This window comes from Sciurus vulgaris (assembly GCF_902686455.1).
Source record: "Sciurus vulgaris genome assembly, chromosome: X".
NCBI classification, from domain to species: Eukaryota; Metazoa; Chordata; class Mammalia; order Rodentia; family Sciuridae; genus Sciurus; species Sciurus vulgaris.
This window is the reverse complement of record NC_136471.1, coordinates 38,001,552-38,028,251: the sequence shown is the minus strand read 5'-3', so window position 1 is coordinate 38,028,251 and position 26,700 is coordinate 38,001,552. Positions and strand designations below refer to the sequence as shown.

At 36.2% G+C, this 26,700-nt stretch overlaps 1 pseudogene across 1 annotated transcript; it reads right to left on the bottom strand.

Annotated features, from left to right (window-relative positions):
* Positions 1 to 547: 547 nt before the first annotated feature.
* On the bottom strand, positions 548 to 5,515 carry LOC306651074 (DNA-dependent metalloprotease SPRTN-like; annotated as a pseudogene). The gene is made up of 2 exons: positions 5,486 to 5,515; positions 548 to 2,014 (listed from the first exon to the last, which is right to left on the bottom strand). The product of its transcript is annotated as a DNA-dependent metalloprotease SPRTN-like (transcript).
* Between the last annotated feature and the right edge of the window lie 21,185 nt (positions 5,516 to 26,700).

Genomic DNA, 26,700 nt, shown 5'->3' with positions numbered 1-26,700 from the left:
GGTGGAAGAGATAAAAGATTATTTAAAATATCAAAAATTTATTTCCTTTTAAGATTTTTAAAACAGATAAAGACTCCAAACTTGAGTACCCTGCCATCACCAAACGCCACACCTTTAGATTATCTAGGTTTTGGCATGTCTAGCACTATGGAGATTAACATCGGTTCAGGGAATGAGTTTTAATACCATTAGTAAAGGAATATTCAGCTTAACCAAATACCCGGCAGGATTCCTGAGACATATATATTTTGAGAAGACTATATAAATATTAATAGATTTTAAAACCTTTAAGAGCAAGAAAGAACAAAAAATACCTAAAACTGCACAGGCAGAACAAACTGGGCAGGTGTAGGTAGGGTGGAGTAAACCCAGCACCCTGAGACGTGAACCTTTTCTTTTTGAGATGGTGGTTTCAAGCTCAGGAGCTCAAAGCTACCCTTGTACCTCAGCTTTCCGAGTAGCCGGTACTACAAGCACATACACAAATACCAACTCTCTTCTACTGGAGTGAAACAACACTGCTGGCTATGTGAGCCAGACTCTAACCACAGACTGGGTGTTGACCAGAGCCCCCCATGACTGGCCGTGGTTCTTGAGGTTACAGGCAGCATGTGAGAATCCAACCCTTTACAGAGGCTTCTCAGCTTCTGGCTCCAAGGCCATCACCTTCTAGGCACCAGTCCAAGTGCTCATTGATCTGCGACTCCAGAACTTCATTCTGACAAACTGGACAGCTGACCAGCAGGCTCTGAGCACAGGAGCTGCTAGAACTTGGACCTGCCGCTGCAGGGTACGAGCTGCTCTTCAGATCACTGCCACCACTCTGCATTTGCTCTTTCTTGATAAAAAAATTGTCAAGAACAGTCTTGTCTTCCAGCCTGGATCGTTTGCTTGGTGACCTCTCTTTTTTGACCCACTCCCTCCCTGGGCGGCAGCTGCAGATGCCGATGATTTCGATCTGGAGGAATTGCTCAGGGATATCTTAGAAGCCAGAACCCTTCTCTGAGAACCAGAAGAGATAGCATGCTTAGCGACATTGCCAATGGTTCCACTTCTGAAATTCTTCTGATTGGCAACTGAGACTCTGGGAAAGTAGCTGCTTAGGACACTTTGGTGACTGGTACTGACAACAAGGGAGACCAGATGAGATAATTTTTTACTTAAGCCATTTTGTTCAGATTTCGCCTCAATGTTGGAATCAGATCTTAGGGCATCTGCTGAATGGCCTTGATTAAAAAGATCTTTGGTTTCTTTGATGGCATGTGAGGTAATGACTTTCTCAGGCACAGGTGAACCGCTCCTCTTTCCCAGAACATACCCTTTCCCACTGAAAGGGACCAAGGGCTGTGCCTCCCATCTACTGGGCTTGTCTGCACCCCTCTGCTGCTGACGCTGGATGCCTGCTGGGTTTGGCCTTCCCTTTGCCTTTTTTTAAGTAGTTCTCTGGCTCCTTGATCTTGACGTAGGTGCCTCCACAGGTTTTCTGGTGCTCGGCCCTCCAGAAGTTGTGAGCAGAGGGGCCCTGTTGGTGGCGCATCTGACATAGCCGTAGTATGGCTGGCTGTGCTGGCAAGACCGGTAGCAGCGCCACTAATGCCGCGGATACTCATTCACCTCGTCTGCCTCCAGTCAGGCTGCTGATGCGATGCATGTTTACAAAACTCTGGACCATGTCCTTTCCGGTATTTATCATTATTGGTGACAAATAAATAAGCATGTATCATTTCATGCAAGAGAGTCTCCAGACTGACAGATCCTTTCTTGGTCTCAGCTTTAAAAGGGCTTCACTGAGATGGATGGAACACATTCCATCCCTCCCTTCATAGCTGCAAATCCCAGCACACCTGGAGAGCGAGATGTACCCGCTCAGCCACCTGCTGACGAGCAAAAGAGCACCTGGAAAGCATCCCGCTTGCGCTGCTGCCTGCCGCCGCCGTGGGCACCACCGCGGGCGCCACCGCCGCTGAGGACCCAGCGGGCACCGGGGCCCGGTAACATTTCTTATAATATAAATCTGTTGGTGATAAACTCGTTCAACTTTTGCATGTGTGAAAAAAAAATTTGCTGTCATTTTTGAAAGATTTTTTTTTTTTTTTTTTTTTTTTACTAGTTCTAGAATTGCTGTGGCTGTCACTGGTTTTTTGTTTGTTTGCGCGTTTGATCTGTCCTTACTTTAATGATGACACCCCACAGCACTCTGGCTTGCATTTTTCTGAAGACTTATCTGATCTTATATTTCTCCCTCTGTTTAAATGAGGTGACATTTCCTATACTCTTAGAAGAAGAAAATAGAAGTTTTCCTGACTTCTTAACTGTAAAATTCCTTCTTTATTGTTTCTGTGAAGTGTTAAATCAATGTGACTTTTTTTTTTCCCTTGAGATATGCCTTTTTTCCATACTGATCACATCCTCTACTTTTCTCTAGGTTTCCATGATCTGTTCAAATTCGATTATACTCACAGTAGTTTTCCTATGTGTGTGTAAAGCAGGGATTTGGTTAATTTATTTCAAGTACACAGAGCCAAAGTTCATAGGTTCATTAACTATCAGATGATTACATGGTCTCTTTTGTGCTCCTTGGAAAACCAGAGCTTATATAACTCTCTTCCAGTTTTAGATACTGACCTTAAAGATACTTTAGAGACTGGTCATAAAGCTTCCCATGCTTACTGATAACCCTTCATTTTGAGGGCAAGTATCTGTTATCAATTCAATTTCTAAGTGTTCTGGCTCCTAAAGCCATTCTATTATTTTTAGTGTCCTTTCTTCCTCATATTTAGTAATACTTTATATTTGGTTAAAGTATGATATAGAGTTTAGGATTTAAGCCTAATATCTCTTATGTTGGAATGCATAATATTCATACAACCTATAAACTTTGAGACTCCGTTTTTTCTTTTATACTAAAAATAAATTAAGAGTGAGTTTTCTGAGCCCTAGTGCAACTAGAAATAAGATTTAAATTCTTGTTTCCAAATTTAATGTGGTTTCTATCATATAAGGCAAATAAAATATATATCATCAAAGTGAATAACATAGTTTTGGGTTCTTCAAATAGTAGAAACCACACTCAAAACTGCATTTATATATATTTTATATGTGTGTGTTTATATATATGTATACACACACACACACACACACACACACACACACACATACATATAGTCTCCAGAGATACTATTTAATTCATGAAATTATGTGTGCTTTTCTTTTTCAGGATCTGTAATTCTATGTTATAAATTCTGGTTTCTGTAAAGATTTATATATATTTGCTATTTTCCTATCAGAAATAAAGCAATTTTCCCTTTCTGTTCATAGAGTCTTAAAATGATTTCCTAGGCCTGACTTTTGGAAAATATGGACTGACAGAAAAAAATTTCTAGCAATACAGCCATAGAATATAATTATATTAGATTATTATCTAATCCAAGTTATTCATTTAACAGATCAACAAAGACAAGTCAAGCATCTGGTGACAGAATCTGGACTAGAAGTCAGTCTTCCCCATGCTCACAGTCCATAGCTATTTCAGCTCCATTAGGCTGCCTACCCCTTCATGTAATGACACCCCCCTTGGATAGCTCAGCCTCTGCTTCACCTCTCACAATTTTGCTTCACTTACATCATTAGAATTTTTAGAATCACACAGTGGTAACTCCCTTTACAATGTATGTACCTCAGATAGCTATTGAACATAAACAAGCAAGAAGACTATCCAAAATGCAATAGAAATTTAATCTCCTCACAGCCTACTAACCACTGAGTTCATCTTTAAAACATCCTTATGTGATTGTACTGATTTGAAATTATCAGAATGCAAAGTAAATGGCAGTACATTATATTCTGCATGTGGAGAGTTAATTGTTACTGTACTATAATATAAAATTAAGAGAAAATTGTACTTCTGAGATGAATATAGACTTAATTCAACTTCCCAAATGTGTTTATGCTCACAAGAATAAGAACTGACCATTTTATAAAAATATTAAAAGGCAAATGATTATCTAGTTGCAAGAGCAGAATACTTTTTGTTGTCCTTTAAGCTTAGTTCTCCATTATGTAAATTCTTCGACTAATTTTAAAACTAACAAATATAAGTTAAAATACATTGGCTGGTAACTACAATCGACCAGTGAACCAACTTATAGTTGTCAGATTATGATTGTCAATTTATTTCTACCACCCTCCTTGGTAATAGGTTATTGGGCATTCATTGATCATCATTTAGGATAATAGTCTACCAGATGGGGTATGTATTTGATACAATGTAATTTCTCAAAAGACTTTTAATACCAGAATTTCTGAAGCTGCCATTTGGGTTATTATATGTTTTGGTGTACAGCACAATTTTATGTCCTGAAAAACAGATTGTAGCCATTTCATTACTGTCTCTGCCTGACCAGTGCAGATATTATGTATTAGCAACAAATCACTATTAGGAATATATTCCTTGATAATGCTGAGAAATTATGTTGGGAAGTTCTGAAAGATAACTATTTTAATACTGTTGGGCTGGGAAAGAGTTTCAAAGTTCATTCAGTCTCCTTAATCTTCCCCTAAATCTAATTTGTGTTTTTAATCTTTGAAAAGAGGAGAATTTTGTTTTCCCTTTGTGATCATTCTAATATGTAGGTTTTTGAAAAATATATTACAACCCAAGGCAAACAAATAAAACATTCATTTGGACATTGCATCATCTGAAATATTACAAATAATTATAATAACTAAAACTTGAGAAGCAATTTGATTTTACAAAGGGATTGCTAGCAATATTAACATTATCCCCAGTTTATAGAAGAGTCAGAGGCTTAGACCTTTATTCCTGGAAGTCAAATTTTATCCTCCCAAGCTGGATTAGGTGGCCCTTCTCCATCATTACACAGCACATTTTATGTTCTCTAACTTAACACTTACTGTTCCCCAGCATTATAATTGTTCTATTATTTGCTGTCTGTTCAACTAGATTGTGTGCAATTCAAGGGTAGGTACTTTTTGTTTCCCTTGTTCATTCCAGAGCTCTAGTGCCTAACATAATTCCTGGTACATAGATGTTATAAAAAATCTTAATGAAAGACTGAATTTAACTGTTAATAGTGGCACTAGATAGGTATGGTTCTAAATGGCTGATATTTTGAACCTTTACTGAGAGTGTTTCCAGATCTGAATTGATTGGGATTTTGTAATGAACAATCTGTTCTGTTTCTACTTCTACCTTAAGCCAACATCTATTGCTCAGATAAGAGAGATGAAAACCATTGTCCTGCCAGTTGTACAGATGTTCTCTCAATATTCAGGCATTACAAATTTAAGAACTAATCATTGGTGATGTCTGAGTCAATGATTGAGTTGTAGGTTGATTGTTTTCTGATGATTAATGATTCTTAGAAACCTGCCATAACAGAAGGCCTAGTTTCATTTTCTCATAGGACCCCTTATTCTACTCTACCCAAAGATAGGTGTCCAGAGGAAGTTGGTTAAAGATTACATCCGATTTGGAACAAAAATCAATCTTCATCGTTGAATATACACCTTAAAGTACCTGCTCAAATTTTTACAGGCCACCAAATCATTGCAGAGGAGACTATAGATTCTAATTATGGTGTGACTCTGAAATTATGACAGAAAGCCAGAAAAACATCATACTCCAAACCTTACAGTGATTAGGTGCACTGTTAAATGAGATTGATCATATACAGAAGTCCTCTACCATAAAAGATGAATTACAAATGTTATTTTGAATGGGGTTTCTCCCACAACTTGATCCTAAGTTCTATTTCTCCATCTTATCAAAAGGACTAAAATATATAAGTCTATTAAGTTTTGAAAATATATTCTTGTAAAACTTTCATGGTGAAAACACTCTGTTTGCAGACAGAGTGTTTCAGAATTAAGATTGGATTGGTGTTGATCCAGCCCTGTCCAAGAGAATGAATACTATATCCAACAGATATGATTTTTATTTTCATATATCCAAAGTGTTCTTTATAGTGGAATGGAGAGTTCTCTGGGTTTCCCACCACTTGCATTAACTATCGACGTTAGATTTCTTCAATTGACTTACTCATTAAAGGGCCTCTCATTGACTTAAGTACTCAATACCAGATGAAGAGTAAACAACAGGTAACAGGGATTATCAGGAAAGACTTGTTTGACCATGTCTTTTTAAAATATGTACCTTTTGAATGTATCAATCCATTTCAAGTAAGTGGTAGGGAAGAAATTTCCAGAGAGCTTCTCTCTACCAGCTAATACATGGGTGCACATAACAGTTTAGGTAATACTGCACTTGGACAGTTCTATCTTGAGTGGTTATAATAATTTCCTTTTCCTTTTCACTTTCCAAATAGTCCTTTTTTCTTAAGAGCACTTGAAAAGAAAATATTTTCTATCACTTCAAAACAAAACAAAAAATCCCACCTTTTATAGAAATGTCCCTTCTGTGTGTACTCATTTATATGCCTCCTTGCACAACTTCACTTTTCCTTCTAGAAAGAACTATGATGTCAACTCATCAATTTATTAATAATATATCCAATGAGCCTCTGAGTGCACATTACAAAGATTAAAACTATAAATTAATCACAAAAGCTTAAGAGAAGCTCTTTCCTGCCTCCCTGTCTCTTTCTTTGATAACAACATAGGGATTTCTGGTATCAAAATTGAAGACTCTGCCCTAAGTATTTTATTCTCCAGAAGCACATGCATAAAAAGTTGTAAGCACTTATACAGTATTTTCAGTAGAAAAATCACCTCGAAGTGCACATTGCGTATTTTGTAGTGTTTGACTTGTATAAAGTCAGATGGGCACAACCTAGTATATAGTCAAATTTTAGAGACTCACTTTCTCTAGAATGCACACACACACATTGGTTTTAATGCTCAATATGACACTATCAGACATGCATTCCTATGAACTTTAAATATAAATAAAACTGAGTAGAGGAACTCTTAAGCCTCTATCAGATGAATCATTCTCTAAGAATCATGTAACACAGGAATACCATCAGAGTTTTAAATGAAGGATTTCAGGAACACAGCAGTTTAATAGAAATGTCTAAAGAATGGCTGCAGAGAAATAAACTCCAGTATTCCTCATTTCAAATTTTTGTTGGAGCTTAATGCAACCATGTAAGCAAGCACGTTTGTTCAGTGAAATATTATGTAAGCATTAAACATTTAGGAAAACATTTGAGCAAGAAGAAACCTTAGAGATCTTCTTAATTCAAATCCTTCGTATTATATAGGAAGAACAGCAAGAAAGAGTGACTTGAGTCCCAATTCAGTATGTCTCCTCTATACCGAACTGATCTTGTTACTGTGCTATAGAGAAAGTGTTGGTATAAACTTACTAATTGAAGTACTTTATATGACAGGAAAGTATTCCTGCCTCTTGGTAACATAAGCTGCGTGTTCTGGCATTGTCCTCGTTTTCTAAAGTGAAAGTAGTCTGTGCAAGCAAGATAACTTACCACACAGGTTGAGAGAAGAAAAATGTCTTATTTAACACACATTGAGAGCTCATTTGTATTGCAAATGGTGTCCTAGGTCTAAAAAGTCTTCTCAGCTGAAAAGGTTTTAATCTGTCAGATTGCTTCCCAGGTATCCTCCTAGTAGATGGCACTTCACATAGGAATGGGTGATCAACAAGGCAAAGTTTGTTAACAAAATCATAAATGGAGTACACAGTTTAATACACTACAAGGCCAACATCCCATTGTGGTCATGGAGCCAAAACTTAAGTTTCCTCCAAAGTCTAACTCCAATCATAAACAAAATAAAAAATATAAGCATTATGTCCTGGACAGTGTGAGTCAGTGAAATTAAACCAGTTAGCTATGACCAATCAGCTTAAACAGCTCTGCTAGCCTTAACAAAAATGTTATGCTTAACAGCCAATCACCAAAAAGGTCAAAATACCTCCTTTTTTATGCTTTGTAAACTGTAACTGCTGTGTAGGGTGTGCATGACGCTTCTTACTGCTTACAGTTTGAGATCTCCTGGTTCACAAAATGTTCTTCTGTATGTATCATAATCCTAATTTTTAAAAAAATTTGACAAGTTTGATAAAGAAATGGAATGATGCAAAGAACATGAGGCACTGCTTAGAGAATTTGGAGCAGGAACAAATGTGATTTCCTCCATATAAACATGTACTGTAGCTTCCGTCTATAAAAGTGCCAAAGTCTGCTCAAGCTTGGAAGTAAAGAAAGTGAAAGATCTAACATTTAGAGTTCTTAACTAGGTCCAATTCTCTGGGTTTATTATTCTGCAGGGCAAGTAGTTGCACATCATTGAGAGACTAATGGTGCAAAATGGAGAGAAAGTTTAAACTCATTGAAAGTCTATTATATCATTCTCAGCATAACACAGTACCCTGGGGATTTCAAATCTAGCCTTGCTACAAATTATACTCAATTCTAGCTGCACTCTGGACCCCTTTTTAGATGGGAAGCTTCAAGAATTAAACTAACTTGAAGTCAATAATACCTTATACTTCCTTTCTATGTGTGTTTCACCTTTACTTTCATTTGCTATTATCTTTTGTTCTGAATTTTTACTCTAAACCAGAACTTGACATTGAATCACAATGTTTTGATGGACAAAGGAGCACCTGCTTCATGCATGTTTCCTATTTTGAAGTAGTTTAACAGCCTATTGTAAGTCTGGAATGTGAAACCAATGTCACCTCTTGCTCATTGGTTTCCTGCCATGGCTCACACCATACCATTCCATTTATTCATTAAGCATTTCCTGAAAACGAGGAAATCTTACAGGTTGCTTAAAACAAATGATCTGTGCATACTAATATGGTCTCCTTGTTCTGGATATCCTGCTGTGTCCAACTTGAGAGTTCAGGATTCCCCACATGGGTGAGGACCATTATAAAATCTATGTTTAGAGAGTAAAAGTTAAAAACTGCCCAGGCTGTGGAACCAGGCTGCCTCTATTCAAATTTTTGTTCCACTTCTTGCATTTTGACATGTGGGATGTGTAACTCCACACCTCCCTATTTCAGTTTCTTTATTTGAATAACTGAGATAATTGACAGTTCTTACTACATGTGGTTTTCCTGAGGGTTTAACAATACAGGTAACATACTTAGAACAGAAAACATTAGCAATGCTATTTATTATTTCTATGATTTTTATTATTTCATTTGATGCCAAGTCCTTTGCATCAAATGAAAGTACAGGGATGAAAATCGCTTTTAGTTGGGGAGGTAAACAGTTGTACCATTTGGTTATTTAGGTAACTAACCAGCTCTCAGGAGAATCAGGGGAAATAATATACTATTCATTGGGAATATTATTCTAAAATTAGACACGGAAGATGAGTAGGAATTAGGCAGAGTCTGAAGGCATGTTGTGGGAGTAAGAATGATGTTCTAAAAAGAAAGAACAGTCATGAAACATGGGACATGTGATAAGTTTGGAGAACTAAGACAAGCTAGAGTATGGTCAATGATGGGTCTCACTGACACAGACTGAGCAAAGATCATAAATAGCTTTGAACTATGTGCCAAGGAATTTCTATTTTACTATTAGGCAATGGGAACTCTTACAGGATTTTAAGCAAATGAATGAGTGGGTCATATTCACATCTTAAAATTATTTACTTTGGCTGCACTATGGTAAAGGTAGGGAGAGTAGGCTCACTAGTTAAGAGACTGTTGGGAGGATGATGAGCCCAACTAATATTGTGGCAGTGGGACACGGATAAGCAGAAGGAATACAGAGATATTAAAAAGGTAGAGTTAGCCTTGTTTGATTTATTTTCTCCAGTTTGTACTGTTATTAAAAGTATTTTATATTATAGAGCTATTCAGATATTTTAAATATAAAGATGTATTGTTTCCATAATATAGATGTATGGACTATATTTAGTAATAGATGCATTACTTGGAAAGTTCTGCTTTGACAAACTGACAAAGTCTAGATTAATTAGTAAATGTTGTATCTCAGTTAGCAGTAAATCAATGGAACATGCCAAGAAAAGGATAAGAACATTTAAAATGGAAACAGTTCTCCAAAGGTGTACAATTTGGACTTGTTCAACTGCTCAATATATGTTACCAATATTACCTCAAGCTCCGACCCCAAAATTTGAATTTCTTCTGGTTCTTAAGAGTTCCTAACTTATAACTGATTTTAAATTAGAAGTTTCTCTTGTGGTTTTAGTTTGGGAATAATCATTTAGTTAAAAGACCAGTGTGGTTTATGAAACCAAATTGCTTGGCATTACAATTGGCCCCTTCTTTAGGTGGGGCCTGGCCTGGAACTGTGGCCAGGTGGCCATGTAAGTTCCATCAGGATACTCACACCCTCTTGCATTTCCACATGAGTTCAGTAACAGTGTAGACTCATGTCCCTGTTCTGATACCCTCTGAGAAGTGCCTGATGATGCTGATGTACTTACAGACACAAGAACAATCTGCTATAATTGTATAAAGCCATGGATGTACATAAAAAAAAAAGGCAGAGTAAGCAGTACTTACTGATTCTTTTAGGAAGATTCAAGGATTTCACTAATAGAATAAAGGTGGTAAACCCATAGTATGGAGACCAAGAGTACCTAAAGTTTTGACTTAGATATTTTTTTCCATACTTCAGTATAGGAAACAGGATGAGGAGCTGTTGACTGGTTTTGGGCATTTTGAGTATGAAGCTATATAGAAGCTATAGAGCTACACAGGCTAAAAATGTCTTGGGAAAATGAATCAGGAGCTCAGAGGAGAGGTCAAGCTTATGTCTTAATAAAATGTGTTGGCTAGGCATGATGGTGCAGCTCTATAATCCCAGCTACTCAGAAGGCTGAGGGAGGAAAATGGCAAGTTCAAGGGGAGGCAAGGCAAAACTTAGTGACATCCTGTCTCGAAATTAAAAATAAAAAGGGCTGAGGGTGCGGCTCAGTAGTAGAGCACTTGCCTAGGTTGCATGAGGTCCTGGGTTCAATCCCCAGTACAGAAGGAGGAGGAGGAGGAAGAGGAAGAATAATAAGAAGGTAGACTGTTGGCTAAAACTGTTGTCAATCACAGTCTAGTGGTGCTTTCAAATTTTTATAAATTTTATATTAATAATTCTCACATAGTTCAGTATAAATCAGCTGAGTGCCTGAAGTACCACATAGTTAACAACTGTACTAACTTCTTCTAGACAACCATAAGCTGTCTAGTCATGGGCTTTGTCATTCTAGGTGTGATCTTTACCAAAGCTATTTATCTTCTGTCCACCAACATATCTACTTTTAATGAAGAGATGATTATAGTCATGTCATCTTGCCCCTTCTTTGCAGAAGCATTTGGTAAGCAATTATGAGTTTTCCAGTTTACTGTTATTTGTCAGCCACTTAATACTAATTTTAAAATGTTCAGATTCCTTGGAGTCAGTGTACTGCACTGACGCTGCTTTGTAATACTCATGAAAACTTACTTTCATCTGCTCAAAGTACCTGCTAAAGTAACTAAGTTGGGACACTAACATCTAGATTTTATTTTGTATATAAATATGAATCCATGGTTTCCTAGTGAAAGGAGATTTATAATGAAGAACACGAATAAAGTTTTAAGGCAGTTGACGTAGTCATAGTCATTTCAGTATGTGTCACAAGTGGTCCAGATCTGGGAACTTTAAACTTCAATGATAACCCTAAGACTTAACATGATTACATTTATTATTGTCCATTTTTATTTGGCATTTTATTACACCAATAATATATCTTTGACTTAGACTTGTCTTCCAATCCAGACTGTAAACTCAGGGTCTGTGGGTATAGCTCAGTGGCAGAGCACTTGTCTAGCATGTACAAGGCCCCATGGTTCAATTCCCTGCCCCCCCCCACACACACATACACACACGAGACTGTAAGCTCACCAACGGGAAAGAGATACTTTAAAGGAAGCAGGTATAATGTACTTGTAAAAGTATAGACTGAATGCAGACCATATGAGATTAGCATAAGGGTACACAGATCAAAGAAACAGAATTAAGGGGCTAGAAAAATATGCTTATATTTTTGATTAATTGATTTTTGCTAAAATAATCCCATGAGAAAAGAATAGTTATTCCAACAAATGATGCTGGGACAACTGGCTGTCCATATGCAAATAAAGATGAATTTAGACCCTTGCCTCACATAATATGCAAAAAATAGCTCCATATGGATTATAAACCTAAATTTAAGAGCTAAAATTTTTAACTTTTAGAAGAAAAACAATCTTTGTGACCTTGAGTTATGTAAAGAATTTTTAGATATCATACTGAAACTACAATCCAAAAAGAAAAAAATAAGTTAGATTTCATCAAAATCAAAAACTTCTGTTCTTTAAAATGCACCATTAAAAAATGAAAAACAAAAAAAAAGTCAGAATGGGGAAAATGGTATTATAATACAAAACACCTGAAATATAATTTCTTTGTTTTTTGTTTGTTTTTTTGTTTGTTTGTTTTTTTTTTTTTGGTGCCAGGGATTGAACCCAGGGGCACTTGACCACTGAGCCACATCCCCAACCCTATTTTTTATTTTATTTAAAGATAGGATCTGAGTTGCTTAGTACCTCAGTTTTGCTGGCTTTGAACTCACCATCCTCCTGCCTCAGCCTCCCAAGCTGCTGGGATTACAGGCATGCACCACCGCGCCCAACTACTCCCTTGATTTTATAAAACATGGTCACCCCAAAAACAAACAAAAAAATGGAAAGAATAAAACATGGTCACCCCAATACATGTGGATTTCAAATGCATTTTAAGTACATACTGCCTAGGGACCCAGGAATATCATTACTTAAAATACACACTGCTAGATGCCCTTCGAAATTCTAACTCATTCAGTTATGAGGAACTTAGTGTGTTGGAATGAGTATCAGGCCTTACCCCAAATACTGTTTTTTAAATATTCTATTCCCTTTTTTATCAGTCCCTCTAAGTGAAACACATGCTATTTACTCTTCACTCTGACTTCTTAAACTATATTGAGGTCGTGAAAAATTACCAGGAGCATAGGCTTTGAAGTAAGTCGGATTGGTTTCCAATTGATTGGGTGGGGTAAGTTAGTTAACCACTCTTTGAGCTTCAGTTTGTTTATCTGTATAATGGGACAATGCTACCTATTTCTCAGGAACTACATGAAATGATGCACTTAAAATTAAAACATCGTATAGTAAGTGGTGTGTAACATTGAAGAAATGTTCACTATTTTTATCACTAGGAAATGGATCTCACCTTTTAACAATAGATAAATATTAAAATGTCACTGTGTATATGGTTACCATTAAGTTAGACACTACATCTCTCCCCAGAGACAGAAAACTAGGGTTGATGTTAGTGAAATTTTCTCAGAGTGTTCAAAATATAAAAATGAGGTGAAAGAACACTGAATTTAATTCTGGCCCTGGGTCTACCCATATCCATTCCTTTAGGTATTAATAGTTATTGAGAACCTTTTAGGTAATATATCTATAGGTGAATTAAACAAATATGGCACCTGAGTCTATGGAGTTTGCAATCTGGTAAGAGTAGCAGAAAATAATGAATCAAAAAATTATATAACTCAGTAAGTCCAGGGAAGAAAATGAATATAGACAGGTGATGACATGTAACGAGGGCCCCATGGTGGGTATGATATCAGGATGGTGTCTTCAAAGAGTCAAAATTTAAGGTATCAATCTTGAAGAATGATAATGAGCCATTCATGTAAGCCAATGATGGAACACATTCTAGATAGGAGGATGAGCATGTATGAAAGTACCAAAATGAGGAGGGGCCTGTCATATGCAATGAACTGAGGGGAGGCCTGAACAACTGGAGAGTAGTGATCAAGGGCAGAGTATCTTCACTGAATTGAAGTGATTAGGGGGCAGATCATTTAAAAACTTGTATGCCATGGAAATTAATTTGGATTTTATTATGAGTGAGGAAAATCATGAGAAGGTATTATGGTTTAGATATGAGATGTTCACCAAAAGTTCATGTGTGAAACAATGCAAGAATGTTCAGAGGTGAAATAATTGGGTTATGAGACCCTTAACCTAATTGGTGCATTAATCTACCCATATGGATTAACTGGGCAGTAACTATAGGCAGGTAGGGTGTGGCTGGAGGAGGTAGGTCACTGGGGTGCATCTTTGGGCTTTATATTTTGTGCCTGGTGAGTGGAGCTCTCTCTTCTTTCTGATTACCATGTCCTGAGTTACCTTCCTCTGCCATTCTCTTCCACCATGATGTTCTGTCTCACCTCAGGCCCAGAGCTATGGAGTCCACCCACTATGGACTGAGATTTCTGAAATCATGAACCAAATAAACTTTTCTTCCTGTTAATGTTTTTGTTGGGTCTTTTGGTCACAGCGACAAAAAAACCAAAAACAAAACAAACAACAATGACAAAAAACTGACTAAGACAAAAGAGTTTTAACTACTAGGGTAATATGATAATTTTTAAAAATTTTCTAAAAGAACTTTGTGACTTCTACATGTAGAAAAAACCATTTAGGAGACTCTAGGAGTACCCTCTGGGAGACATGACAACAGCCTAAACTGTGTTGGTGATAGTGCAGATGAAGAGGTGAATTAAAGAGGTGAATATATATATATATATATATATATATAAATATAAGCATTCATCTATGGATTGTACATGTGGGATAATGGGAAGGAAAATAGTAAAGATATCAAGGATAACTAAAAGGGTTCTAGTTTGAAAAACTAGGTAGACTTTACTGCCATTTATTGAGATATGAAAGACTGAAACATAATAGGTGTTGATGGAGGTAAAGTTAAATTTGAAATGCCAATGAGATAGCCAAATAAAGATAATAAGCAAACAGAAGGAATATAAATCTAGAAATTCCAGGGGCAGATCAGGAATATGTATTGAGATTTGAGAAATTTAAAGTATTCACAGCATTTTGGGTCAGAAGACTGACTAAGAGACTCCAGAGAAAGAGGAAAGATAGAAGAGGGATGTAAGAACTGAGAGCAATGGCACTCTAACGTTTAGTAGTGTGGAACAGAGGAGAGACCAGAAAAGGTTACCTATCTGCAAAAGCTCCCTTACCTTCTTTTGTTACTTTCCCACTACCATGATTTCAGTTCTGACCACCACTAGAGCTCTACTAAATCAAAATGGTGGGGTTTTTCAAGATGCAAGTAATATCTTAGAGATTCATTTTCTTAATTTTTCCTATTTCTATAGTTTACACAAGCTCTGAAAGAGTCTTAGATAGAAACTATAAAATAGATTCATGGCAAGCATGGTGGTGCACGCCTGTGATCCCAACCACTTGGGACACTGAGTCAGAAATATGGCAAGTTGGAGACCAGCCTCAGTGATTTAGTTAGACTCTGTTTCCAAAAAAAAAAAAAATTATAAAGGACTGTGGATATAGTTCAGTGGCAGAGTACCCCTAAGTTCAATCCCCAACACCTGGCCCCCAAAAATAGATGCATATGCTCCACATCAACACAACCATTTCTATAATTATGCACTTCTATAATTATGTAAAACAGTTTATGCACAGAGGTTTAGGTGAAATTTTTGAGGGAATATCAGTTTGGTGTGTCCTTTCAAGGTATAGACCTGCATGCAGGATGTAAGATTAAACAAACACATTTAAGTCTATCTACTCCCTCTACTAATGACACATTTCAGAGCATTCCCCATTTGGGAAATTTACAAATTGCTAAGATGGGAAAATTACAAATTGTAGCTGACTTTTGAAATAAGTGACAAGGATAAACTGGTAAACTCTTCCATCATTCTTGTTTTATGACCTCTGCCTTTTCTCCAGAAGTTAAACAATTAGAAAGGTAGGGCTGAGTGCTTTTTGTTATTCTTGAGTTAGGTATCTTCAAATGGATTAGGGTGACAGGAGATTAACATGCCAATCCAATCATCAGTGTGTGGATTTCCATTCACCTAAATACCTAAGGATATTAACACAGATTTGTTGTATAGGTTGGGGATTATCTTTAGAATTTTCCCATCATTCGATGTCATTAGAAATTAGCCTTTTTTCTTTTTTCTTTTTCAAGAAGTAAGGAAGATTTTATTCAAGGAGGGCTATTATTATGGGGCTTAGCATTAGAAAGGAGAGAGCAGGCTCAACTCCCTAGCCTTTTTTCTTAACATGGGATTTTTAAGGATATCTGAAAAAGGTGCTCTATTTACTTCTGCTGTACTATTAAATCATCTATTCTGAAAGAAATTTTTTTTCTTTTTCAGTACTGGGGATCAAACCTAAGACTTGGCACATGCTAGGCAAGTGCTCTACCACTGAGCTATATTCCCAGCACCAGGGAGAACAGTTTTTATTTTGTACTTTGTGAGGTGAATACACTATAAAGAGTAAAATTTTAATAATTACCCTCGCAAATCACTGCTACTAGTCAAGTGAGTAACATGGCGTCCCCTATCTGCTTTTTAATGAATTCACTCATTACCAGTTAAGAAAACAGGAGGACAAATAAATTTGAAAGACTGAAAGTACTATTCCTGTAAAGTTTTAACCAAAATTCACTAATTTTTCTGTGGTAGTACCCATTAATGCTTGAGACAGAATTTTCTGAAGACTAAAAAAGAAAAAAAAAGTCTGTAAAATTTGTCTGATGTCTAGCTCTTCTTAAAAATATAAATAAAATGAATTAGGAAAAGATTATGTACATATTTGTGTCTCTGTGTCTTAGCTACAGATCAAATTTCAGGTAATGGCTACAATGAGAAGAGTTATAATATCACAATTTGGTTTTCTTTTCAGAGGAGGCAGAGAAAGCATCAAAGTCATTTGTGTCTTCCTGGTACCTAGCTTACAGATGTATCAAAGGTATGCAAAACATGACTGAATGAGAGAATAATACAAATTGTTTAATTTAGAGCTTGTTTGCCTGAGCAAATTATACTTGCATCCTCCAACTTCCTTCAAAGCATCTATTTCACACAGAATTTTTTTCTTATTACACAACAAATATCTTTTTAAAAGTACTGTATAAATTGACTTTCCAGAGAACAGGCACAGGGAATGAAATTGACCAAATTATGCTATGTGAAAATACAAATGTATCACAGTAAATCCCTTCACTTCGTATAAATACAATGTACCAACAAAAAATAAGTTAAAAAATTGATTTCCCAGATCATATTCGTTACTGAAAAAGGTAAGGGTTTGAGTTATGGTCACAGATATATTTGGTCTTTGGTATGACTAAACTTAAATTTGCTTTAATTCTGACAAGGTAGGTATTCTCCATCCTCCATTTCTGTCTTTTATCTCCCTCCGTAAAAGAGAAATGTTCAGAAAGGAGCCAGCCCTCTATTTTCCTATAGGAACTTAATGTAAAGTGTGTGGCCACTTCTCCCTGTTGTTGGTCATGTTATACAACTTCTTATGAATCCACTACCAATCTTCATCAGCTACAGCAAGGTTCCTAGTGATTTAGGGCTGAGCAGAAGAAACCTTTCTGGTCGACCATAGACCACCTGGCTTCTAACAGCTCACTAATGTTTTGTACCCTTGAAGTTGTCTTCCTCTTTCAGGTTTACAGCACCCTCTGTTGGGAAAAGTCTGCCAAATCCAGAAACTATGTAATTGGTTCTACTGGTTAGTTCTTGTTGCTGTTTTATATCAGTGATTTACTAAATTTTCAGGACCCATACGTGTAGAGTTCTTTGTGTAAGGTGCTTAATTTGGGGGATTCAGATACCTGATAAATAGACCATTAAAATCCCTCTTCACATTTCTTTCTACAGGACCCAGGGGACTTGTGAATGAGACTCTTGCTAGCATTCATGAATATCCCAGAATTCCATGGATCTAAGAGATGTCTGTGGATATTGATCCTTATCATAACTCTGACTATACCAACACAAAATAGAATTCATAGAGTTAAGGCTTAATTTATTCTTCAGTTATGCAAGAACATTTTAAGAAGTAGATTAATCAAATTCAAAGCTTAAAACTAAACATAATATGCAATGGAATACAATGAAATATTTCTGTTCCTAGATCAACCTGCACCAAAACTGATGGCCCAACATCTACTGCAGGGCAATTGCCTAGTCTCTGAACCAGTTTGAGAGGTTTGGAGGTCATCTGGCCAAAATATGGGAAATGTCAATTGTTGCACAAGTCATAATGACAAAGGGAGAAAATATATGTAAATATTATATAAATTCTTATTAAATAAAAACTTCATATAGATATAGCAAGGAAATATTCTCAATGGTTCAATTTCATCTTATAATCTTTAATATGTATGTTACCCTAAAAACACAAAGTCATATTCTGCCACATTTTGAAATGAATTTATGCTGAGAAATAGAATAAGTCAGTTCACCTAATAGCCTAATTTCTGGGGCACTGGGCAAAAAGGATGTGTTAGGTATCCATGAATGTGCTGTCTTCATTCCTTTGGAATAGAAAATTATAATGAATTCAATATTTGGATCTCCTTGATAGTGTTTTTGTTAGTTGCACAATACTTAATGGTTCTAGATTAAATTATCTTGATATTTTTTGTGTCATATATGTCCTTTCTTCACAGAATAAAATGTGATGGAATAAGTCTAAAGTTCATAAAATACAAACTCTGGTGTACAGAGTGATTTTTCCCTAAAACAGAATCTATCCTCTCTGTTGTGGAACATCTTAGATTATTTAAACTGAACTCAATGACTGAAATTTTTCTCAGTCAAATGGTGTTTTCTCCTCATACTTGGCATTCTCCCGTTACATCAAAGCTCCAAGGATTCAGTACTGTTGGGAAAACATGTCTTGTGTTTCTGTTTTTGTTGTTTTTTTTTTAAATTGATTTGTTCTAATTAGTTGTACATGACAGTTGAATGCACTTATATACACTTTAATAGATCATATATAAATGGAGTATAACTTCTTATTTTTCTGATTACATATTATAGGATCACATCGGTCATGCAGTCACATATGTACATAAGGTAATAATGTCTGTTTCACTCTACAATCCTTCCTAACACCATACCCCTTCCCTTCCTTTCACTCCCCTCTACCTAATATAAAGTAACTCTATTCTTCTCTACTCCCCCCACCTTATTGTGAATTAGAATCCTCATATCAGAGAAAATATTTGACCTTTCATTTTGGGGGATTGGCTTGTCTCACTTAGCATGATATTCTCCAACTCCATCCATTTACCAGCAAATGCCATAATTTCATTCTTCTTTAAAGCTGAGTAATATTCCATCAAATACACACACACACACACACACCACCTTTTTTTTTAATCCATTCATCTGTTGAAAGGCACCTAGGTTGGTTCCATAGTTTAGCTATTGTGAGTTGAGCTGCATAGACATTGATGTGGCTGCATCACTGTAGTACACTGATTTTAAGTTTTTTTTTTTTTTTTTTTTTTTTGTAGCATCTACTGAAATTCACGTAACATCCAGTTAGCAATCCATCCAGGATGCTTTGTATCTTACTAATCCTGCCGTCTTTAGGTTTGTCATCTCTTTCCTTAGCTACCATGTTCTCTCCTCAAGAGATAGAAAATATTTGAGTGCCTTCCCCTTCCTTTGTTGGGCCATAGGAAATTGCTGGAACAATTTGAGATCTTCTATCTTAGACATACTACACCCCCATTTCTATGGTACTGCCACCTAACCATGTTAGTACCAAAAAATTTTAAAACCTGTGACCACCTTGAACTTCACCTTAAGGGTAAAGCCTCAGTATCCTTTCAGATCCCTGAACCTATATGCAGTTTCTATTCTCTCTATCTCAACTGTTATCATTTGAGTCTTGTTATGGTTTAGATATGAGGTAGCCCCTAAAATCTCATGTGTATGACAATGCAAGAAAGTTTAGAGGTTTGAAATGGTTGGGTTATGAGAGCCTTAAATATTCAGTGCTTTAATCCACTGATAGCAACTGAATGGTAACTGTAGGTAGTTAGGGTGTGATTGGAGGAGGTTGTTCATTGGGGGCTTGCCTTTGGGATGTATATTTTGTCCCTGGTGGATGGAACACTCTCTCTGCTTCCTGGTACCATTTCCTGAGCTGCTTTCCTCCACCACATTTCCACCATGATCTTCTGCCTCACCTAGGGTCCAAAGCTGGTTACCTATGAGCTGAGACTCTGAAACTGTGAGCACCAAATAAACTTTTCCTCCTCTAAAATTGTTCTCATCATGTCTTTTATTTATAGTAGCAAAAAAGCTGACTAAAACAGGTCTTACATGTTCCTCCAAAGCTCATGTGTTGAAGGATTGGATACCAGATGATAGCACTATAAGAGGTAGGGCATAGTTGGAGGAAGTAGGTCACTGGGGAGGGTGTGCCCATGAAAGATATATTGGGATCCTGCCTTCTTCCTCCTCCTCTTCTGCTTCCCAGCCACCATGAGGTGAGTACCTTTCTTCTACCATGTGCTCCCCTCCATGTTGTTCTGCTTTGCCACAGGCCCAAAAACAATGGAACCAACTGACCATGGACTGAAACCTCTGCAACTATGAGGCAAAATAAGTCTTTCCTCCTTTTAAGCTGTTTATCTTTGGTATTTTGTCATAGTGACACAAAATTGACTAATACAACAAGCTAAGGACAAAGCCAGGGAAGAATAATTATCAGAATCACTTCTTAGAAATACCCACTAGAGTTTTTTTATTCTTTCTTTTAGGTTTTCCCCCTTCCTCCAGTTGAGAAGATATCTTATTTTCTTTAGTGTGGAAGAATTTACTTATATATCATTATGCATTCTTTCAAATCAATTTTTTATAGTTTTGGCTTCTGATTCTCAGTGCTTGGGATTTTGGAAGTTTTCTCTCTAACCTGTTTCTCTGCTACTAGTTCCAAAATAGACTTTAAATTGATTTTTCCCGACATTTCTTCCATAACCTTTATGTCCCAAAGCAATGACTGTCAAGGACTAGCTTGAGATGAAGAAAGCTTCAAAGTAAATGGATATTCTAGAAAATTAGAAAACATATTAGTTGAGACTTCTAAATGTTATGACAATAAAATTTTCAAGTAGCACTGTAACCGAAGTGTGGTGATAGGCCCTGGGATTGTCAATTGGAGTGTAAAGGAAACAAAATAAAATATTTTCTTTTAGTCTCAATAACTATTGCAACTACACATATTCTTTTAAGCCATTTATCTATCAACAATATTGCTTTATCTGCATTTAAAGGGGAAGAGACCCACTCCAGAAAGAGTGGAGCCAAATATTGTAAAACAAAATAAAACAAAAAATATTCTTCTCTAGAAGTAAATGGGTGATTTCTAGTTTATGAATGAGAACAAAAATTGAGTGCACTCCAGTCTAATCTTAGAAACACAAACCTTTGAGCCAGGGAAGTCTTTTTTAAAGAGCTATTCAAAACAAATACAGTTCCTACTTATTCGTGGCTTTAGTTACCCATGGTCAACTACCATTCAGATACAAGTGAGTACAGTAGAGTAAGATATTAAGAGAGTGAGAGAGGTTGTATTTACATTACTTTCATTACAGTATATTATTATAATTGATCTATTTAATTATTAGTTGTTATTTTATTTTTATTTTATTGTATGTTGTTCATCTCTTACAGTGCACAATTTAAAAATTAAGCTATATCATAGATATGTATAGACAGGAAAAATCATGATACATATAGAGTTCAGTTCTCTTTGAGGTTTCAAACATGTGGATGTTCCCGCCCCCATGGATAAGGGGGAACTACTATAAATTTCTTTTTCAGTTCAAATTTGTTGGTTGAGAGGGAATATAGAAATCTCGGCCCTATATTTAGAATTTCTTCTAGTCCCTAGGACTTACTGCCTTCTTTTATTTTTCTTTCAACCTTAAATCTTTTCTGTTTCTTAAAGTTATCTCCACCTGTCATGTAGCCAGTGAAATATGTCTTAGCATGATAGTATATAAGGGTGTTACCAACACAAAGGGAATCTCTTTTGGTAACAAGTATCACAACAACTCATCTCCCACTAAATTGAATCCTGCCCCTCTCTTTGGTGACCATGTTGCTTCATTATGATATTTCTCCTCCCAGAAACCGTTATTCTTTTTTTCTGAGCCTCTTCAATTATGAACACTGCTGCTCCTGATGCTGCTGCCTCATCATGATTTTCATGTCACTAGGTATGCCATATTGTCTATTATCATCTCTGTGTGAACCACCCTCAAAAGTTTCCTTTGCCATACAGAGGAGAAGCTGAGAATCACATTTCCCAGAATACTTTTTCTCATGTTTTCTGGTTAAAATTTGCCAATGAAAGATATGTACTATAATAGGGAAAGCAAAAAAGAAAGAGAGGTCATTATTCTCTGGAAGGAGCTTCAGGAAAACCACTGGACAGTAATGAGGTCGAAATGAACGTCTAGAAGAAATTCTCAAGAATAACCTGTACAAAGGGGAGTAAAGGGAAGGGAAGAGGGATGAGAACAGGAAGGACAGTAGAATGAATGGGACATAACATTCCTATGTTCATATATGAATACATGACCAATGTAATTCACATCATGTACAACCACAAGAGTGGGAAGTTATACCCCATGTATGTATAATGTCAAAATACATTCTATTGTCATGTATCACTAAAAAGAACAAACAAAAAATAAAATAAAAAATCAACTGCAACCACACTGCATAGTTGATGAGTGTCCTCCAGACATTCCTGGCACTCATAGCAGCTTTGGCAAACATTCTTGAGAAACATTTGCTTCACTGTTGCAACCTTCTAATTGTTCTTGGTATTTACTGTGGTTTGAGAATGAGCTTAGGAGAACCAGCTGCTTCCATGCCAAAGGCTAGGTTAATTGGTTGTGACTTCCTTGACTTCTGCTCCACCTGCTTTTCCTTCCAAAAATTGAATAACTCCTTATTCTCCCAGCTAAAACTTTCATGCTCTGTATAAAGAGTGGTTCTGATTTTCTGATCGAAGCCCTAATTCAAAAGTTTCATCTCTCTCCACTTTATAAGTTTCATGAAACCCTTCAGCAGATTTCTAATTTCCATTCTCTTTCTATGTGAAACAAAGAGGAGCATCCTCCAAAACTGTTTACTCTGGATTGAACTAGTCCCAGTGGAGGTTTTAAGTATTTCTGTTCTTTGGTGACAATTTCATTATTTTTACAAGAAGAGGTCAAGATATTAAAACATTTACTTTTCAACACTGAGCTAGTTTAGCATCCATAGGACTTAATATTTCTTGAATACCCAGAACACTTAGCATTAACCTTCCAAGACCTCCCCTTCCTTTACAAATTTTAAATGGGAAGATTCTCAGTTGAAGAGTAAGTCCAATGATGTCCAGGTAATTTGCTTTTTAGTACTTTCCACATTGGAGATTCTACGGAGGAACTTGTGTATTGCATGTTTTATAGCAAAACAAATTGTTGTCACTGTATGTCTAGAGAATTCTTCATAAAGAAATTTATATATCCATTTGCCCATGTCCATGCCAGAGATTACATTCTTTGTCAATTTGAAAGGTTTTGAAGACTTGAATTCTAAAAATCTTAAGTTCCTCAATACATAATTGACCAGTCAAAATTTTACAGAAATGTCCACTTGTCCTCTGAATACTTCAAGACATATAATTGATCAAAATTATACCTGAGACTTGGCCAAATCTTGACAGATGTTCATTTACAGAAATTTATTTCTGAAGACACCAGCAGTCTTAAAGATCTGTTCTTACTATTTAGAAGGTTACCTTATATAAGCAGAGTGGTATTTAGATATAAATATGGAAAAAAAGAAAGCTAAAAAGGCCTCTTTCCTGAAATGTAAAACAATGGCGCTAAACTCTCATGCCTCAGTCCTCTTGGATATAAATGGGGTAAAAATGTGCCTTGTTGAATCATTAAATGAATAATTATGAAAACTATGGAAACAGATATTGATATTTTGAGTTTGTTTGCTGCACCAGATGGACTCCAGCTGTCAAAACCAATAAAACACCTGCTGAATCATTTCAGAAAGGGACATTATACATTTGCTTTTATCACTGAGACATCGGTGGCACAGATGCCTATCAGCAACTTCAGCAAAAGTATCACCAAGTGACATTCCCCCATGAACCCTTCATATAAAAAGAGAACAAAAATGAACAAATTCACAATGTAAAATTTTGTCAAGGCAAACAAACAGGAATTTGATACTTTTAAAATGTTTTCATTTGGGCTATGAGCACCATGGAGATGTCCTTAAAACTGAGCAAACACTAGAGCATGAACTTCAGAAGGAAAGTTGAAGGTTAAGGACTGTGTATCAAGTGAGCATGGAAAATAGGTGTTTTTCTGTAGATGCTCTTTGTTTCTCCTTTTAAAAACATCGTTTTTATGCTGGGCATTTGGTATCCTCAAGCCCCCTCTGCATCTGTGAAAATGGATAGACTAGTAAACTCACTCATTCTGAAGAATCATTGACTTGCTGCTCAAAGAAAACTTTTGGCTAAAGAAAATTACTGGACAAGTAATGGTTAAATCTAGTAGAATAAATATTACTGAGCAATTAAGATGGTACAGGAAGATATTTGGAGTCAAGAGCACATTCTTGGTACCCTTTAAGTCACAGCATGCTTTACTTAATGTAAAGGTAATTTTATTTTTGTATTCCTGAAGTATTTTATTTTTGTATTCCTGTGTTCTATTTATCTTGACCCATATTAAATATCACTAAGTGATATAAGACTTTGCCACCAAAATAAGCAAACATAGGTGAGTGCACATTTATATACCAGGATCATTTATTGCATAATCTTAATCTAATTTCCCTTATTTCTATTTCAAACACCATTACATGAGAGTCACTCAATGTTTCTATCACATACTCCATACAATCAGGAAAGTTTTGATCCCTATGAAGAGTTCAAAATAATTATGGAATAAAGAGGTATAAAATCCCAAGGGAATTCATTAGATAATAATGGAGTTCTGTAATAAAAACATGACTAAAACTCCACAAGAAATTCTTAAATGAGATTGTTCAATGAACTGGGTGTGGTACAGCAGGCCGGTAATCCCAGCAGATAGGAAGGCTGAGGCAAGAGAATCACTAATTCAAAGCCAACCTCAGCAACTTAACGAGTCCCTAAGCAATTCAGTGAGACCCTCTCTCTAAATAAAATACAGAAAAGGGCTGTGGATGTGATTCAGTGGTTAAGAGTCCCTGGGTTCAATCACTAGTACCCCCCCACAAAATAATTAATGAAACTTCTATATTATACTTGCTTATACTTATTCTTATGAGAGAAATAGTGATCCATCTATGTTTTCTTTTAAATGCAACAGCACTTAATATGGTCAGGTTGTTGAATTTATCCTGTTATTCCATGATAACTTTTTCATGATCTCACTGCCTCTACCCGCCCTCAGGGGATACCAGCTGTGTTTCAGGACCCATAAAGAACCTGATTAGAGAGACAGGATATGTGAAAGCTAATTATAGATGAAGGCAATTCAAATACAAAATAGCTACAGGAAAGGAACTATTTGGCCAAAATAAATTTGGCAAAATAAAAAGTGCACAGCTATCTTCTGCTAGCTGTGGCCCTATGTAAGAATAAATCAGAACTCACCCTCTGCTACCTGCAGAAAAGAGGGATTCTTTAGGCACATGTTTTTAAATGTGATTTTAAAGTCTCACACAGAGAGATATTGTAATTCCTCAAAGGGAAACCAGTCCACTCAGCTTCCTGTTTCTTTCTTATCCTTCAATCCCAAAGTTGTATGAAGGTAGGTGGAACTACACACTATAAACCAGACTGATAATCATTACTGTGTGCTTAATGACAAGAGTGTACTTGCTCTAAGTCAGAGCTGCCAACTTGAGAATAAAGATAAGATTTGAAGGCGAATATAAAAACTCACTAAGGAGAATGATGCTATTGTCATGGAAACCATTGAAGGGAACCCAGAGTGTCTTGTAAATATCATTTCTTTGTCGTGCTGCTCATTTGTTTGTCAAAAAGCCATTCAATGTGTCCAATAATTTTAATCAAGAAAGAACAATGTTTTAAATGTTTTGTGGCTCCAAATATTTTGTAACCAGTATTCTATGAACAAAATAATATATAAAATTGGCAGCAGAATGGCAGCAAATTCAGAAGTTCGAAAGTGATCCTAATGCTTTTTTTTCCACCAAAGATTTCTTAACAGGCACATTCTGGCCTAGCAATCAATGTGAGCATGTCTTGTATAGAAAGGGAATTATCTGCAGTGATTTGCAAGTACCAAGATAATATTTTTTAATGTTATTTAATCACTTTTTTTTTCTGTGTTGAGGATTGAGCCCAGGGTCTTACACATGCTAGGCAAGAGCTCTATCTCTGAGATAAACCCCCAGTCCTAATCACATTTTTAACATTTATATGTTGGCTTCCTTTCTTCTGTTCCCAAACAGAATGAACAGTCCTAAAACAAGGAAATTGAGTTAGGTATATCTTCTGTTACACAACCTGTTTTTGCTCATTAGCAATTTAAATTAACTTGATGTTCACTGAATAATCTGAACAATTTGGTTTTAGGTGCTAAAACAGCAATGGTCCCATGTAAACCATTTCACTAAACAAAGCAAAGTTTAAATGGTAACACACAATTAGTACTGAAGAAATATTTTGGAATGAATCTGCTATTAAGAGTTCAGAATGAAAACTTTTTTCCCCTCAAATTCCAAGTCTATCCAGATTCCATGACCCAATCAATCCCTTTTCTTCTTTTGGTCTATTTTGCTACA